Consider the following 18974-nt stretch of genomic DNA (forward strand, 5'->3'; position numbering starts at 1 on the left):
GGGGGCGCCCCCTTCTCATCGCCACCTTTTCTTCAGTGTCTTCATCTTCATCTTCATCGTCGGCAACCTGTGCTGCCCCTACTCTTCTCCAGCCATTGTCTCGCTGGCAGCCTCTTGTCCTGTTGAAAAAACTGTTTCAAGTCTGAAGCTGCCCACGCAGTCAAGGGTCTATACTTGAGATCCTGAGAACCTGAACTTCACTAAGGAACACAGACTCCTTGCATTGCAGGCTCCTGGGAGTCCTCCAGTGAAGTCTTGTGACCTCCCACCACCTTAGGAATATCCTCCGTAGGGGGCCTCACAAAGAAAGGCTCCTACACCACTGGCGGTGTGCAAGACAGTTTAGGTGGTACACAAACGAACATTTTAATTTCAATAGTTAAATAGATATATTTTTCACAGATGTCTTTCCATTTATGGTAAGTGATAATGGTCTCAGACTTCTGACAACTGATAAAGTTTCCTTCTTAACTGCTTATTTTGAAACAAGTGATTTACAGGAAGTTGCAAAGATGGTCCTGAGAGGTCCAGTCTCGCTCTCCCCCCAGCCACCTGAGCAGCTACAGCACGACACCACCACGGGAGAGCGACACTAGCACACTGTGCGCACACAGCTCTAGGCCATCTTATCACAAGCGAGGATTCATGTGTGTCGAGAAACAGGCCCACCCAAGACCACAAAGATGTCCCCGTGCTCTCTCTTTAGAGTCACACCCATCTCCTCCTCCCCACCGTCCCTAACCACTGGCAACCACCAATCTGTTCTCCATTTTTAAAATTTTGTCATTTTGAGAATGTCATGTAAATGGAATCACACAGCAAACATAAACACTCCTTGAAATTGGCTTTTTTCACTCTGCACAATGCCCTGAGGGCCCTCCACGTTGTTGCTGTATCAACACTTGATTCCTTTTTATTGCTGAGTAGTACTCCACCGTATGGATGTACCAGTTTCTTTAACCAAGGCCGTCTGGGTTGTTACTAGTTTTCGGCTATTACAAATGATGTTGCAGGGGCCGGCCTGGTGGTGCAGCGGTTAAGTGTGCACGTTCTTCTTCGGCGGCCCGGGGTTCGCCGGATCTAATCTCGCGTGTGGATATGGCACCGCTTGTCAAGCCATGCTGTGGCAGGCATCCCGCATATAAAGTAGAGGAAGATGGGCACGGATGTTAGCTCAGGGCCAGTCTTCCTCAGCAAAAAGAGGAGGATTGGCAGCAGATGTTAGCTCAGGGCTAATCTTCCTCAAAAAAAAACAACAACAACAACAAATGATGTTGCTATGAACCTTCACACATGGGGTTTTGTATGGATACAGGTTTCCACATCCCTGGGATAAATGCCCAGCAGTGAGGCTGCTGAACTGTATGGAGTTAGATGTTTGGTTTTCAAAGACACTGCAGCCCTGTGGCTGGCTGCACACGTTTAGGCTGAAACTTCCGTGTGCACTGACTCTTTATCACTGCACAGTGCCCACCCCGTCCCGAGTGATTTCCTGCTCTGAAGTCTACTCCACTTGATGCTAACATGGTTATTCTTATCTTCCTTTGATTAATGTTTGTATGGTGTATCTTTTCCCGTCCTCTTACTTTGAGTCACCTGTACCATTCTATTTGAAGCAGCTTTCTTTTAGACAGCATATGGACCCTGTTTCTTTTTTAAATCCACTCTGCCAATCTGGCTTTTATTTTCAGACTTCTAAGGAAATTATCAATATGTGAGGCCTTTAATCTACCTTTTTGTTCTCTTTGTTCCCTGTTTTTTGCTTCTTGGTTTTCTTTTTCCTGACTTCCTGTGGATTACTGAACGTTATTTAGAATTGCGCTTTGATTTATTTAGAGTGTTTCTGAGTGCATAGACTTTTTAGTGGTTGCTCGGGGTATTATAAGAGACACACAACTTATCACAATCTACTGGTGTCAGCATCTCACTAGTTAGTCCGAGTAGAGTGTAGAAAACTTACCTCCCTTTAAGCCCTTTTAGCTGCCTCTGTGTAACATAACTGTATTAACTATGTTCTTGACATATGTTGAGAGCTACATCAATGTTCAATATACTTCTTGCTTCAACCATCAAACATGACGCAGAAAACTCAAGAGAAGGAAAGTCTACTATATTTACTCATATTTTGGCTTTTTCTCTTGTTCTTTCTTCCTAATGTTCCAAGATTCCCTCTTTTATCATTTCCTTTCTGTTTCAAGAACTTTCTTTAGTCATTCTTTTAGAGTAGGTCTGCAGGAGACAAATTAATTTTCCTTCATTTGGTAATGTCTTTATTTCTCCATCATTCCTGAAGAGTAATTTCCCAGGTACAGAATTCAGGGTTTGATAGGCTCTTTTCTTCCAGCTCTTGAAAAACGTTATGCCACTTCCTTCTCGCCTTCATGGTTTCCAACAAGAAATCTGCTGTGGTTTGAATTGTTTTTCCCCATAAGGAAGATGTCAATTCTCTCTTGCTGCTTTCAAATTTTCTTCTTTGCTTCTAGTTTTTAGAAGTTTAATTATAATCTGTCTTTCCATGGCTTTCTTTGGGTTCATTCTGTGTGAGGTTTGCTCAGCTTCCTGAACCTGTACGTTTACCTCTTTTGTCAAATGACGGATCTCTCCAGCCAGGGTTTCAGTTTCCTGGAGCAGCAGCAGCACCTGCAAGAGGTACAGGGGTGCGGGAGCTGCAGCCCAGGCCGTGGGGGCCTGGAGGAGGGAAGCAAGTGCCGGGGGCCTGGGACCCTGGGTTCTGCCAGTTCCTCTGTGCTCTGTCCTCTAGCTCTAAGCCCTCAGCCCCTCCAAGGTTTCATTTTAAAGTATATTTAAATAGAAAAAGTGAGTTGATTAAAGAAAAGTATTAAACAGAAATAAGTATATAGTTGTTCTGCAGATATGGCAAAATTCCTGAGTGATAAATGAATGAAGTCTGGAAACACTGCTTTCTGCAACCCTGCAGATGGTGACGCCTCAGCTTGAACACTCGCAGGAAGAGAAAGTTGAAACACCTTATATTGCTGCACAGTCCCAGCTGTCAGAAAGTCTGCCAAATTCTGAACTAAAACATGCTCTCCTATAACTGCCTCCTGATCCAGATTCTGTGCTTCGGAATAATATCTATGAAAATTAATAAAGGGAAACCTCATTTCAAGTGGAGTCAGGACACCAGAAGGGGGAGCTCCCAGGCAGTACCACTCTCCCTCAATTACAGGAAGATGGTCGATTACAGGATCCAACAGAAAGAAGGGTCAACGGGAAAGAATCTACGACAGCAAGAATTGCACACGCATCCCAAACGGAAGTTGACAATGACCCCAGCAACTCGGCCACTGAGAGACCACCACCCTGAACTCCTGCTTTTCTCCAATGGACTTTCCTTCAAAACAACCCCTCCCAATTTCCTCCTTTTTCTCTATAAAATAATGTTCCTCTCCATTGTTTGTTGGACTTGTCTGTGGTCCACCATAGCATGCACAACCCAAATTGTAATTCTTTGGCTATTCCTGAAAAAACTTATTTTGCTGATAAAACAACTGGCTGTTTTATTATTTTTTATTCATTTATTTTTTGCTAAGGAAGATTCACCCTGAGCAAATATCTATGCCGGTCTTCTTCTATTTTTCAGCATGTGGCCCATCAGTGCAGCATGGCCGCTAACAGAGCAGTGTAGGTCCACACCCGGGAACTGAACCTGGGCTACTGAGCGGGGCTGAACTTAACCACTCAGCCACGGGGCTGGCCCTAGCTGTTTAAGATTGATATATCTAATCTCTTTTTCTACATGTAAGCCTTTCAAGTGTCTAAAGAGTATTAATGAACAAACTGTATTCAGGTGGTTTTCCCCTGCCACACTTACAACTGTTGCTCAGACACCATGGGCTGTATAGGTCCTTCAGTGTCCCTGAAAAGCCTAACTCTAACAGTTTCCCATTGTCTAAGTCTGCTTAAAACATCCTTCCCTTTCAAATCCTACCCATCCCTCAAGGCACATGGTAAACGCCATCTTATTTATGAAGGTTTTTCTGGTTTTCTAGCCATGTCTGGCTGTTCTGGAGGGAGGGGAGTACCTGTTTAATTTAGGAACACTGAGTCCCTACCTAATCTAATTCACTGATGGTGAGGGTGCAGCCGAGAGGAGTGGCTGGGACTGGAGGACCACCTACCATCTGAGACACCTTGGTCCCATCCGAGACCCAGCCCCTCTAATAAATCAGTCAAGGTTCTTACTTGCCAAAAAGACCTTAGCTAATTTAGGTAGAAAGGGGATTTGCTGGAAAGAGACTGGATAGTACCCAGAATTGATGGGAAGACTAGAGAGCCACGCTCAGAAAATGGGTGGCCGTCAAGCGACGCTAGGTGGTCAAGCCTACAGCAATACCCTGGCATGGAAGCAGTCTGGTTGGGACACCACTGCTGCCACCATGCACCCTGGATACTGCCCCTGCCGCCCACAGGACTCACAGTGGGATTCTCCCAGGACAGGCGGGGCACCTCCAATTGTTGATTCTGTGAATGAGCCAATATCCTCAGGCTAGGCCCTCCAAGTACATACCAATGCCCCTCCCACCCACGCACTTTCTTCACCAGGGCCCCAGAGAAGTTTGGAGACAGCAACAAGCACACAGCACAAAGTCCTATGGAAGAAACAAACAGAACTATCCCAAAAGAAAAACATCTTCTAAACATAGAGAAGTAAGAAGAAAATGTTACATCTGGGCTTTCCTAGTCCTGCTGGTTGAGCCACGTAGTTGCCCAGGCCTCACTACATTACACTGTGAGCAATGCCAAAGGCCACAGGTCTCACCTCGGGCAAAGTCTAACCTCAGAGGGTTATTTTTATATTGGGGTCAATAATAAACAATCCTGAAAAGTGAGATATTAAATTCTGCCTTGTAATGTCTTCAAATATTTGAAAGGCTTCATACGGAAGGGGTGGCAGTAGGACTAGGTCAACGGATAGAAGCCACAAGAAGCTATTTCAGCTAAAACAAGAACGAACCTAGTCAGCACAGCACCAAGGCTTACTGAACCTCCCGGGGAGGCAACAATCCGCCTTCAATGGAGGATTCAAGCGCAGGGTGACAGGACCACCTGGCAGGAATGTCTCAGGACATTCTAACCCTGATGTTCTATGACTAGAGGTCAAACCCCAAAACTGGTCTTACAGCTCTGGCTTGCCGTCATCTCTTTAAAAGCAAGGACTGTCACTTACTGTTTCTGTATAAATCACTGACATTTAAATGACTCTGAAAAATTTCTTTCCTTATTTTTTTTCCTTTAAATCATTAATAGAGTGCTAAGACTTTTGTGCCAGTAAAATTAAAGATACTTTTTAACAAATAGGTGAAAGATACTGTGATCCTTCTCTGAAGGTTTCTATTCTTTATGAGAGAAAACTGAGTCGGGACACATACCCAACTCAAATAATACAACTTTATTTACCTAAGAACAAACTGAGTTAAACAGATAGAGAGATGACAGCCTCACTATTTGACTCCCTCAGGGAACGACAATAAATTATCTCCCGCAGTTCATTCCCTCTAGAATCCTCCCTCACTGGGTTTCCAATGGCAAACCACACAGGCTCCACCGTGAAGCGTGCAGTGGTTCCAACGTGCAGGAACTAGGCAGCAGTTACGATGAGGGAGCGGGAGTACAAAGCAGCCGCACGGGGAGGGCTTTGTCACGACGGGTCAGTTCTGTATCCTTATCGTGCTGCTGGTTGCAGAAATATCTACTTGTGAAGAAACTTCATACAATTAGATGGGTGCATGTAAAAACTGGTGAAATCGACGGGAGGAAGGTCTGTAGTCCAGTTAACTGCCTGTGCCAACGTCCATTTCCTGCTTCTGATAACATGCCACAGTTACGTAAGGTGTGCTATTCGAGGATGCTGCCCAAAGTACAGTCGGACAGCTCTGGACAATTTTTATAACATCCTTGAGTCTATAGTTAGTTCAAAATAAACAGTTAAAAATAAAATCAAAAAAGAAAAGAAAATCTTTACAAGGAGGGGCGGGGTCAGAGCTTCATTCCACGTGAAGAAGAACCAGCTTCCCCACAGGCAGCCCTGGGTAAAGCCTCAAAGCTACCCTTTTCTGAAGCTCTTTTGTTCCAGAGGCAGGAACTTTCCGTGTCTTGCTTTGTTTGTGTTTGGCGGGATGTCCACAACGGTGGAGCTCTGTGGTAACTTGAAGACATCTGAAAGAATGGCCAAGCCCTGACGCACTGCAATCCTCTATTTCAAAACAATTACCGGCTTTCTGAAAACCACCATAGCAATCTCTCCCTTCCCACTGTGGGAAAGAAAGATACTTGCAGTTCCTCCCAGCATAACTCATGCATAATGATACCCCAAAACACTCCGAGCACACAGCAAATGCCAGAATTCAGCAAGGGTCACTTGGCCAATGTAAATGCCCAAAGGGATGGGAGCTTTCACTGCCTAACACACTCTATGCAGCGTGAATGTTGTTCAGAAAGGGTGTGCACACTCAACACGGGTCAAACTGTCTGGAAAATTAAGAAGTTGATCAGATATTGCTTCACAGTGTGGCAATTAATAAAGAAACCTTAACTAAACTGGAGTCAGGAAGGCTTATGGGGGAGCTCTCACCCCATCACACATGTCAATTACTGCAAACAAGAAGAGGGGGTGGGTCCTTGCATCTCCAACAGGAAGTACAACTACTTTACTACTGAGTGAAGACTCCTCTCCCTGCTTGGCAACAGCCCAGCCAATGAGAGAAGCTACAGCCCAAACAATGAGAGACACTGCAGCTCAGCCAATGAGAAGCCATTGCTACCCTGAACTGTTACTCTCCCCCAAGGGATTTCCCTTTAGAACAGCCCGGCCTTACTCCCTCTTCTCCTCTACAAAAGCAGCTCCCTTCCTTTGTTCTGCCGATTTGCCTGTGGTTTGCCATCCATGCACATCCCCATTTGCAATTCTTTTGGCTATTCCCAAATAAACTTGTTTTGAGGGTATAAAATAAGTGGCGAATTTGCTTTTTAAGCTGACAACAGGATCCCCAGGTAGGACTCTTCCCAGAACCCTGGTTACTCAGTCACAGAAAATGGGTCCATTATCAGAGGCCAACAGTGACACAGCCAAGGCCAGTCAGTTCACATCTCACCCCGTTTGCACATAAGGACGTAGTGAGTGAGGATCCATGGCAAGAAGGTATGCATGTTCTTGCCTGCTGCGTTTCAAAAAGACCCAGAGCACTAACCAAAGCTTCAGGAGACCTGGGAGCCAGAGAACATCCTCGTGGAGTCCAGGTCAGGCAAACCAGGCCAGCACTGTGCCTGCTGCACTTCAGCATCTATACTCATAACCATCTAGAGTCAGGCCATTTGGCTATTTAAAAACTAAAACAAAAAAGCGAGCTAATAACCCAAAATTTTCTCAATCCTACTGTTAACCTAAAGTTTCTGACATGAGTGGGCTCCCAAAGAGAGTATTTTTAACTTCACAGCACTTGGATTTCTCAGGGCTCTTTCTCCTGTGGTACGAGAAAACTTTCAAAGTTAACAAGGCGTGAAGAAAGTCTTTTTAGATGAAGTTGACCCCGACTGGCCTCCCCACCTGGCTTTGTTTCTCAGCCTCTTCCTCTTACATCCCCAACTGCTTCTCAAACAGCAAAGTGCTTTCAGCCCGCTGGCTACCAGGCAGAGAAACTGCAGGGTGAACACATGATCTTCTGGAGGATTCGGGAGGAGCATATAAAATTGTTTTCTGCTGGGAGCAGAGAAGGTTCCAGACTCCCCAGGGCACGTATTCACTCTGGCTTGCCTTGAGGAGTAGGGTCAGCAGAGGAAAAGTCTCAGAAGTCCTGGCAGGCATGCTGGGCAGGGTCTCTATGTCCACTCTGGAGAGTACCGAGGACAATGCTGGAATTGAGTGGTCCACTTAAGGACAAACCTCTTCCCTCCAAGTTAAGAGTCTGGGGTATTGTGAAGCACATAGCTTGCAACCTAATTAACAGGAGTGGCTCAAAGTGCCAACCTGATCCAAAGAGACTCAAAAATAAAATACCCGAGTTTTCTCCCTAAACTGAATTTTTATGTCTATGAACTCCCAGGTTTTTTCTTTTTAGTTTCTTCTTTTTTTTTTTTTTTGTGAGGAAGATTGTCCCTGAGCTAACATCTGTGCCAATCTTCGTCTATTTTGTATGTGGGACATTGCCACAGCATGGTTTGATGAGCAGTGTGTAGGTCCGTGCCTGGGATCTGAACCCGCGAACCCTGGGCTGCTGAAGTAGAGCACACAAACTTAATCACTATGCCACCAGGCTAGCCCCTCCTTGTTTCAAATTGTAGCTACTGTTGTTAAATTCCACATAAAGAGGGAGTAAGAGAAACTTAAAAAGTATTTTGCTTCTAATACCACAGTGAAGCATCTGCAAACGATAAACCTGGAAAGAACCATATCCCTGACATCAAGTGTCTTTATTAATTCCTTATTTGCTAGCATAGGAAAGATCCATAGCCAGTAGGCCTATGGGCTTTAAATAACCATGCCTACTTAAAAGACAGAGGCTTCATACTCAGCCATAAAAAAAGACAAAATTGGCCCATTCACAACAACGTGGATGGACCTCGAGGGCATTATGTTAAGCGAAATAAGTCAGTCAGAGAAAGACGAACTCTGTATGACTCCACTCATAGGTGGAAATTAGTATATTGAGAAGGAGATCTGATCGGTGGTTACCAGGGAAAAGGGGGGGTGGGGGGAGGGTACGGAGGGGGAAGTGGTGTACCCACAACATGACTAACATAAATGTACAACTGAAATCTCACAAGGTTGTAATCTATCATAACATTAATAAAAAAAAAAAAAAAAAAGACAGAGGCTTCAAAAGTCTAACCTGGGGACAAAAATGTCTATCTCTATCCTAGAAAATTCAGTGTGAGCAGTCCAGAGAACAAGAGCCCTAGGGAGCTGTTCACATCAATAAATCGTCAAAGGAAAACAAAATCCCTATTTGTATACATATATATGAAATTAAATGAACACTTTCCAGATACTAAAAAGGAATTAAGAACTTTTCATTAAGATAAAAGCTGTTAAGACATAACAGATGAAGGAAAGATAATAAAGGAAAAAGAGCATGAGGTTAAGAGTTTTGTCTTTACCTCATTTGCATCCAATGTTCTTATGTGTCACTTCTAACAAGCTGGTGGTCTTGAGGACAGAAATGAGAAATAGAGTCACAGGATTTTCAGACAGTCATTGGCTGGAATTTTCTCCTATCAATTCGGAGCTTCTGAAATGATTAACTATAAAGTTCACTTTTTGACTCAATGTCATGTAAAACAAAACTAAAAACGATGAAGCAAAATGTGACAGATGAGAAAGAAAATGTATCGATATGATACGTATTGAGGTAACAGAGACTCTAAGGATAAGCTGAAGTGAGATGAACACATAATCCCTGTGTATGGTTTTTCAAACATTATTCCCCTGGTACTAAGGAAATATGAGGAACCACAGATACCCAGCTACGGTGGGTGTGTCTGTGCAAGGCCACTGGAGCTGCCACACCTGTCCTCGGAGTACAAGGGCTATCGCGTCCAGAACGGAAACTCTGATTATGGGGCAGAACAATAAAAAATCGAACAGTTCAGGCAGCTCGTTAACATTTCAAGGGGGTAGGAATACTACAGTATATGCAGAAAGGAAAGAGGTGTCTCCTTTTCCTCCAAGGGTTCTGTCTCTAAGAACAGTCTACTGAGTCAGAGAGAACAGAAAATTAAAAAGAAAACATTTTTTTAAAGTCCTACTCTAATTGTTTTTAATGGATAAAGAAAGCATAAAAATTCTAGCAAGGGCAGAAGGAAAAACTGCCAGAACAAATAAATGACAATTCCAAAGATAACACGAAAGTCGGGGGTCTAATTTTTTAAACTAAAATTTGATAACTTTTTTATTTTTTTGGAGAAAAGATCATTTCAAGGTACTTTAATAAGAAAGTCCCCCTAATTTTTAAAATTTGAATTTTACAGCATTCTTTTAAGGGAATTTTCAGACAATGAGCCAAAGAGATCAGATTTTCAAAATTAATCACTTCAATAAAAGGTAGTTTGCATATTTTAAAAATTGGTTTAAACTAAGTAAAATTTGTGTTTAGTTCTAACTGCATGTCTTAAACTCACAGCTTTGGTGTGATATGAGAATTTTGAGAAGAACTTGGCACTACAGTTTGCTCTCTGTGAGGGAATAAAGCGGGAGAAGGTCCTCTTCTGTTTATTTCAGCACAGCCAGCTAAATGCTTTCCACACTCAAAGAACATCTACTTCTTGCATTACTTGACCTCACCAGGGTGACAGTTTTACAAAGGAGATATTACTTTAGTCAAGGGTACTTGCAAATTTAAATAAATAAATTAATAAAGCAAGAGGAAAAAAGCACCTGCAAATTAAAAAACAGAGGGGGCGGGGGAAATAAGCAGAGGAGAGGCTTGGAGGAAACAGCAGATGAGTTTCTTAAATGGAGAAAATATGTAGGGAACACTTAGGGAAAAGCTCTGATTATAGGTCAACTTTATTATCTGGCTTTACCAGTTAGTGGCAGAAACTGAAAGGATTTTGTCAATGGAGTGAAAAACGAGAAGATCCCCTCAAAATTCTAGCACTACATGTTGGTCAGGCCAAGTCACTGGAGGTCTGGGTGAGAGCTGACTTCTTTCTCTCCATGGGGAACTCTGGCCCCGAGTTCACACTCGCTGGATCGCTGTCCAGAAGATGGGTGTCATACAGAGCAGAAACGCTGCGCCTTGTGACACACTCAGGGGCGTCTGTGCAGCTCACCTGTGAACCACCTTTGCCCACTGAATTGTGCTGACGTGAGCAGTAAGGGATGCTGACTTCCAGCACTTCCTGAATGCTGGTCCTGGAAGCCCTCTCAGTCCTCCAAGCCTCAGGTGGACCAGCATCAGCCCTGGGAAGTTTTGTGAGAGCACTACTGACCGGGCCAGCCACTTCCACCCCAGAGATCTTGGCCTTCTTCTTCCCAAGCACTCAATATTCCTCCTACGGCCGACTGAGAGCTATTTAAGGGAAGAGGACTCTGCCACGTCCCCTGTGCCAAACACATGGCAGACGCTCAGTAAATGTCAGGAGATGAATAACATAACACACGATCACTCTCTTCACTCCAGGGCCTGTCTTTTTGCACAGAGTTCATGATCTATAGTCACGAATAGATCTTACAGCAAGTGTGCTCAGGTGCTTGTCCCTAAAGCTGGCTGTTATACATACAAACAGCTTAAGAATGTCTTACATTGGGAGGCTGTGTCATGGCCAAGAGTGGCCCAAGGCTTCTGAGAGCAGTTCAGCATGAGGTATTTGAGAGACACCCACGATATCCAGCTGGGCACTGGATTTTAGGCTGAGCAAAGCACAAGTCAGACAATGACAACTAGTGTTCAGTTGTTTACAGCTGAACAACTATTTCCTCTCTTCACCAAGCAAATAATCTCAAGACGAAGAATAGGCCCTTATTCATCTTTCAGACAAGAAGAATTTTAAGGTCATGGTCCGCAGACAAAGGCAGACGTATCACAGCACATGAGTCAGGCTCACAAAGCTCAACACGCAGTTCCTTCCTTGACACGACCTCGGACTCTACAGTAACCGAGGACAGCTCACAGGGCCTCCGGAAAGAAGCGAAGGACGAGCCTCTGTCTGCATTTCAGACAAGGCACTGCTACACAGAATAAGCTGTGTAGCTTTGTCCAGAGAAAAACACGGAGTAAGGCTTTTTCCTGAATTCTAAGGCAGATTTTATTTCCCTTGACTCCCACACAAATCAGTGTTACTTCTTGTCCTGACATGAAGGGGGCAGGGAGGGGGAGAAGGAAAGGAGAAACTCTTAAAAAGATGAAGTATAACTCTTACTTGATCACTTTCGATCAACCCTACAAGACAAGTGGGTCTTAACTTCAATTTACTTATTTTTATCATTATTTATTTTTTAAACCTTTTGTCATGTAAATGTTTAAATATTCACAAAAGCAGAGAGCAGCAGCCCCACTAGCCAGGTTCAACAACACCGACACAGCTGATCATTCAGCTGCAAGCCAGTGCCCTTCTCCCCATGCCCCACTTCCGATTTTTAAAAAATTTGCTCCACTTTAGAGGTATGTCACTTGATGTCTCAGCATCTGCTTCCTGGTTATTCAGTTAGGAATCAGCATTCTTCTTCTTCTTTTTCTTCTTTTTTAAACCACATCCAGACAACCTAAGCTCCATGAAGGATTTTGCAAAGTGAGAATGGGAAGAAAATTCACTAAGTTTGTGGGCTTTATAAAGACCAATTTTGAGTGAGATATACAGGACATTTTGAAACATCCAACGAATCCAGCAGATTCTTTTTTTTTTTTTTTAAGGAAATCTATTTTGCAATCTGGCACATTCTTTTTTAAAGATTTTATTATTTTTTTTCCTTTTTATCCCCAAAGCCCCCTTTGTACGTAGTTGCATATTTTTAGTTGTGAGTCCTTCCAGTTGTGCATGTGGGACGCCACCTCAGCATGGCCTGATGAGCGGTGCCATGTCTGCGCCCAGGATCGGAACCAGTGAAAGCCTGGGCCAACGAAGCGGAGTGCTCGAACTTAACCACTCGGCCACGGGGCCGGCCCAAGCAGATTTTAACTTATCTATCTCTTCAATTCAGTTCCTCCTTTCGACGGCCACAGCCCTAACTCATATTTTAGTAGCTGCTCACCAGTATTTCCGTAGCCCTCTCAAATCTTCTTTCCTTGAGACTGAAAGAGACATCTTCCTAAAATATCTCCAGATCATGTCATTTCCCTACTTAAAACTCTTGAACGACCCTCACAACCTTAGAACAAAGCTCCCACACCTGAGCCGGGTTCCAGGCCTTTTCACCACCCAGCTCTCACCTACCTCTGGTGTTCTCTTTCCCCAAACCCTACGCCCAACATCTGTTCCCCCAGTCATACTGCTGATCTTTTGCACATGCTGTTCCTCTGCCTGTCTTCATCTGGTAACTCCTACTGTACCCTCAAAGCCGATTCAAACGTGGCCTCCCCCCAACACTGCTCCATGCTCACTGAGCCACTGGTCAGACCTCTCTGCCAGACTACGAGCAACTTGGGGGCATACACTTGTTTTTATTGCCTTTGTTTCCCCGGGACAAAGTATACTGCCTGGCATAAAATAAACACACGTTCGTGTCTAAATAAACGTCCAGTTCTTGCTATGCTCTGCTTATAAACTTTTCTTGGAAGAATAATTTATTGATGCATTTATTAACCATTTGCTCTGAAATCTACAGCTTGCAGGAGGAGTTGACTTTTAAGATCTGATCTGAAATAGATGGCATAAATCAGACGTAGGGGTCACTTTGACTACCTGACATCCATTCCTTCCCTCCTGTAACAGCTCCTTGATTTTCCTTGGGAAACTCGCTTTCCCACACGCTTACTGTGTTTCTAGTGGAACTGAGCTCTCCCCACCTTGAGGAGGGTTCTTCACCCAGACCTAGCTAACTGACCAGATTCACACTGATTACGGCCCAACTGAGTATCAGGCCCAGAACTTCAGCTGGAATTACAGGGAACAGGCCCTCTTTTCCCACAGGAGTGGTAAGTGGAATGGTGGTTTTAAAATATGTTCACAAACTCTTTGATATCAAAGAGTTACTAAGTCTTATACTTAGTAACACTGACCAATAGAACATGGCAGAAGTAACAGAATTCCAGAACCAGGTCATAAAAGGCACTGGGGCTTCCATCTCTCTCGCTCAGATCACTCACTCTGAGGGAAGACAACGTCCCTGTAAGGACACGGGGCTATGGAAAGGCCTACCAGGCAAGGAAATAAGGACTCCTACCAAGAGCCAGAGAGGAACTGAGGCCTCCAGTCATTAGCCATGTGAATAGCTGTCTTGGAATCAGATCCTCCAGTCCCAGTCAAGACTTTAGATGACTACAGCGCCATGTGAGTCCCTGAACCTTAATCACCTCACTAAGCCACTCCTGAATTCCTGACCCACAGAAACTGAGATAATAAATGTTTGACGTTTTAATCCATTAAACTTTGTGTTTTGTTATGCAGCAGCAGATAACTAACTTAAGTAGGTAGGATGGTGGGAACCTGAGAAAAAAGCCAACACAGAGGGAAACAGGGCAAACAGAAGGTATGCGAGGATGGAGGCTAATCAGAATCCCCTACACACCATTACCAAATCCTGAGGATCTCATTAAGCCCCTGGCTCCCTCTACTCCTGGTCTCCTGGACTTTCCCATACGAAGGCCAGTGGAATCCCTCCACAGGCTGAACCAGTTTTAATGGATTCCTGACACTTGAAGCCAAAAGCACTCCAATCAGGGCAACAAAGACCCAGAGAACAGGTAAAATGTCCCCAAAAATGTCCCCTTGCTACCAGGGTCATTTCCATGATTTCATATTTCCTACGGTGTATTTTCTCTTTAGCATACTCCATATTTTATGTATCTTATTATCTGCATCCTCCTGTAGAACTGAAGCTCCTTGAGGACAGGAATTCTGTTTTGTTGAGCGCTACGTCCTCGGCACCAGGACCATGCCTGGCACGCAGCAGACGCTCTCCAACTGCACCCTCACTGTGAAACTGCGATCAAAGAAGCGGTGCGGTCTGGTGGTGGCATTAGACAGACACCAGCAGCCGGTCCCTGGAGACGGGCACATCACACCAGCACCTCCGCTTTAAATCACGGGGTTTCTCGGAGAACCCCCGAGGAACTAACCTCAGGCGCCGCCCTGATAAGTAACTCATCAGTCTGCTCAAGGCAAACGCCCCCGGTCAGCGCTCGGCCGATCAGCTTGCGGGGGGTGGGCGCGCTCCCACAGCCCGGTGTCCTCTCCCTTCAGGAGGAGGATCCCCCCTACAGACGAGCCCTGGTCGCCGAGCGGGGCTTACTGCCAGGCTGACATGACAACGTCCTGACGCGAGGGCTGTGCTGCCCCCGGGGTGGGAAGTCTCCTACTGGGGGGTCCATCCAGTCTCCGGGGGAAGCCCAGGCCGCGGGCTCGGACCCGCCGACCCCCGGGGCTGAGCGGCCCCGGCTCCCTGCGCGGCCCCTAGCCCCCACGGCAGCACGGACACGCGTGGACTCAGTTCGGGGGAGGGAGGAGGGGCGTGGGCGGAGTCCTCGGGGCCGGGGCGTCCGGGGGGCGGGCCGCTGAGGTGGGGAGACGCGATCGGAAGGGAAGAGGGGGCCCGCGGCGGGCACGCGCGAGGAAGACAGCGCCGCGCTCACTCACCTGCCGCCGCGCCCTCTAGCCGGCGCTGCCGCCGAGCTCCTCGGCACCGCCCCCGAGCGTCACTTCCGGTCGCCCAGGGCGGGGGCGGAAGTGCGCGGGAGCGAGCCCCGCCCCGCGGCCGGCCTTGGTTGCTAAGCAACGCGCACCCCTTTGCTTGGGCCGCTGTTCTGGGTCCTGCGCGCCGGCTGGCGGACCTGGCCCGCACCTGTCCGCTCTGGGGTCCCCGGGACCGCGGGAGGGTGCGGTCGCCCCTGCCCAGCGCTGGCCTTGACAGTCCTATGGTTTTGAAGTCGAGTCTCCTGTGGCTTTATTCGCGTTCCACGATTATTAACGCGTCTGAGCATCTTCCATACGTTTATTGGCCAAGGCGTTTCCTCTTCTCTGAATGCCTTTTCTCGTCGTTGGTCCAGTTTTCTGTTGAATGGTTTGTCTCTTATTGTTTCCTAAGTTTTTATCAGTGACGTGTGTCGTGAACATCTCAGTTTGCGTCGTCTTTTCACTTCATGGTGCCTTTTGATGAACAAAAGTTTGTATTTTAATCTAGAAAATGAGTCAATCTTTTCTTTCATGGTTCATATTTCTTGTGTCTTGTTTAAGGATTCCTTCCCTACCCCAATTTACTCTCTCACTTTTTTTTCTAATGGTTTTAAAGTTTGATTTTAATATTTAAATCCTTAATTCAGTTTGGAATAGATTTAATGTGAGGTAAAGAGGTTATTTCATTTTCTTTTCCATTTGGATAACTAGTAGTCCTAGTGCCATTGATTGAGTTAGTCCCTCTTTTCCCCAGCGATGTGCAGTGTCACCTGCCATATTTTTTTTTAAAGATCGATACCTGAGCTGACCTCTGTTGCCAATATTCTTTTTAGTTTTTTTTATTTCTCCCCCAAAGCCCCCCAGTACATAGTTGTAGATTCTAGTTGTAGGTCCTTCTGGTTGTGCTATGTGGGATGCTGCCTCAGCATGGCTTGAGGAGTGGTGCTAGGTCCATGCCCAGGATCCAAACTGGTGAAACCCTGGGCCACCAAAGCAGAGCACACAACTTAACTAGTCAGCCACAGGGCCAGCCCCCACATCTGCCATATTTAAAAAAAAATTGTATATGCATGAATTTCTGGTGGTTTTTTAATGTTCAACTTTATTAATTTTATCCTAATGCTCACATGAGGTGTTCTGGATCAGATCAGTTTTTTTGTTTTTTTTTTAAGATTGGCCCTAAGCTAACATCTGTTGCCAATCTTTTTTTCTTCTTCTTCTCCTCAAAGCCCCCCAGTACATAGTTGTATATTCTAGTTGTAGGTTCTTCTAGCTGTGCTATGTGAGACACGGCCTCAGCATGGCTCGATGAGCGGTACTATGTCTGCACCCAGCATCTGAACCCGCGAAACCCTGGGGTGCAGTATCGTAGTGCACGATTTCTTAATAATTACCCCACAGTAATAATTCGCATGTTGAGTCCCTCACACCTACTCCCCATAGGCCTTACCCTGGGGCAGCACATAGAGAACTGATAGACATTTTTCCTGCCTGAGTGGCCCGACTCAACATTGGTGAGGGATGAGGAAAAATGACTGTTCTGTGTTTACAAAGGGGAAGAGGCAGCTGGCCTTCTGAAAGGGTCTCCTCACTGCTCCAGCCCTTTGATATGAAAATGAATCTAACCAGGGGCCAGGCAGCCCCAATGTCTCTTGTCTAACCTTTGACGTGTAAATATTGTGCCTAAAAAGATAACACTCCATTCTCCCCAGTCCCTAGGCACCTAATCCTGGCTGTAACCACTTGGCTCTCTGAGAGAGAGAGGGAAGCTATTACACTTTTGAATCAGAGCAATTAACTAGACAAATGGCTACAGGTCTAATTCTCACGGTATGTGAGGAGTCTGAGGTGACTAGGGCCCTTTCTGGGAGCTCTGGGGAATTGAAGGAAGTTCTATTTCCCCACAGCTTCTTTCTGGAATCTGTATTCTCTTCTGTTGTTCTCTCCAGCCATTCTCGTGCAGGTACACACAATCTCGGTTACAACATCCTTATAATAACTCATGATGTCCAGTTGGACAGATACCTCCACCTTATCCTTCTCTTGGAAAGCTTCAGCCATTCATCCTTCAGTAAAATTTTACAATCAGGCCAAGTTTCACAGAAGAACCTCATAGGGGTTTTTTAAAGAATTGCATTGAATCCACAAATCACTTTGCAGGAGAACTGACAAGATATTATCTTCTAGCCACTTAATTTAGGCCTTCTGCGATGTCTTACAGTAAGATTTTTATTTCCTGCGTACACGTCTTTTGAATCTTTTGTTCGATTTATTCCTAGGCATTTTGTGGTCTTCAATGCTTTCGAAAATGGTGTCTTCAGGGGCCAGCCCACTGGCTGGCATTCCGCTTCAGTGGCCTGGGGTTTTTGGGTTCAGATCCCCAGCACAGACCTAGCGCCACCCATCAAGCTACTCTATGGCGGCATCCCTCGTAAAATAGAGGAAGATTGCCACAGATGTTAGCTCAGCAACAATCTTCCTGAAGCAAAAAGAGGAAGACTGGCAGAGATGTTAGCTGAGGGCCAAACTTCCTCACCAAAAAAAAAAAAGAAAAAGAAAGAAAATAGTGTCTTTAAAAAATAAATTATATTTTCCATTCTTGGTATATAGAAATAGTGGATAGCCATCCATATATTATTTTTTAACCAGAAACTGTGCTAACCTCACTGTTTTTAATACTTTATTGGTGGATTCTTTTGAATTTTCTAGGAATATAATCATATCATCTGAAGAAAGACAATTTTGTTTTTTCCTCCTTGATCCTTGTGTCTTTAATTTCTCTTTCTTGCTATTCTGAGCTGACTGTTCAATAGAAGCAATAGTAGGCATCTTTGTCCTGTCCCTGATTTTAAAGGGAATACTTTCAAAAGTTGCCCATTTGCTCTAGGATTTTGATAGATATTCTTTAACAGGTTAGGAATGTTTCTTTCTATTCCTAATTTCCTAAGAGTTTTTATCATTGATGTGCATTGAATTTTAACTGCTTTTTCTGCATCTCTTGAGATGATTATGTGGTTTTTCTCCTTTAATCTTTTAATGTGGTAAATGCTGTTAGCTTTCTAATGACAAACCATCCTTGCATTCTTAGATTAAACCAATTTGCTGGTGGCCTATTATCATTTTACATAGTGCTAGATTTCATAGTGCTGACATTGTTTGGGATATTTGCCTCTATGTTTATGAGTGAAAAAAGATAATAATAGTTTATTTTACTCTCCTTGTCTGTTTTTGCTATCAATGTTATATTGGTCTCATAGAATGAATTGGGGAGCATTTAATCTTTTTCTATTTTTTGGAAAGGTTTGTATAAGATTGGAATAATCTGTTTCTTTAAAAGTTTGGTAGAAGTCACCAGTAAAACCATGTGGGCCTGATGCATTTTTGAGGAAGAATTTTAAAGTAAGATTTATTATTATCTTAATGTTAGTGCATAAAAAATAAGGTTAATTAGAGAAGGAGACAGAGGGAAACTTCAGATACTGAGGTGAAGATCTGGGCAGGCTCAAGGCTGTTAAAGATTGATGGCATAAGTCATTCTATTACCCCAAGATGTATGACATTCCTGATTTTTGACAATTCTCACTTGCTCTACTTAAAATGAAGCACAGTTACAACCTTTTGACTGTTGAGAAAAATGAAAATTTAGAGAAGGAGCAAAATAGAATTTTCCCTAGCATAAAGGGGTG

At 44.6% G+C, this 18974-nt stretch overlaps 1 protein-coding gene across 3 annotated transcripts in view; it reads right to left on the bottom strand.

Annotated features, from left to right (window-relative positions):
• The window catches only part of FAM234A (family with sequence similarity 234 member A), a 34108-nt gene extending 18428 nt beyond the window's left edge, over positions 1–15680 (bottom strand). The window contains exon 1 of one of the 3 annotated variants that reach the window (XM_001496735.4): positions 15253–15680. The gene's annotated coding sequence lies outside the window, so the exon portion shown is untranslated. Of the gene's footprint in view, positions 1–1960; positions 2641–15252 lie in introns of those variants that run through there. The other 2 variants (XM_014730298.3, XM_070232536.1) reach the window with 2 other exon arrangements.
• Between the last annotated feature and the right edge of the window lie 3294 nt (positions 15681–18974).

This window comes from Equus caballus, chromosome 13 (genome assembly GCF_041296265.1).
Source record: "Equus caballus isolate H_3958 breed thoroughbred chromosome 13, TB-T2T, whole genome shotgun sequence".
NCBI lineage: Eukaryota > Metazoa > Chordata > Mammalia > Perissodactyla > Equidae > Equus > Equus caballus.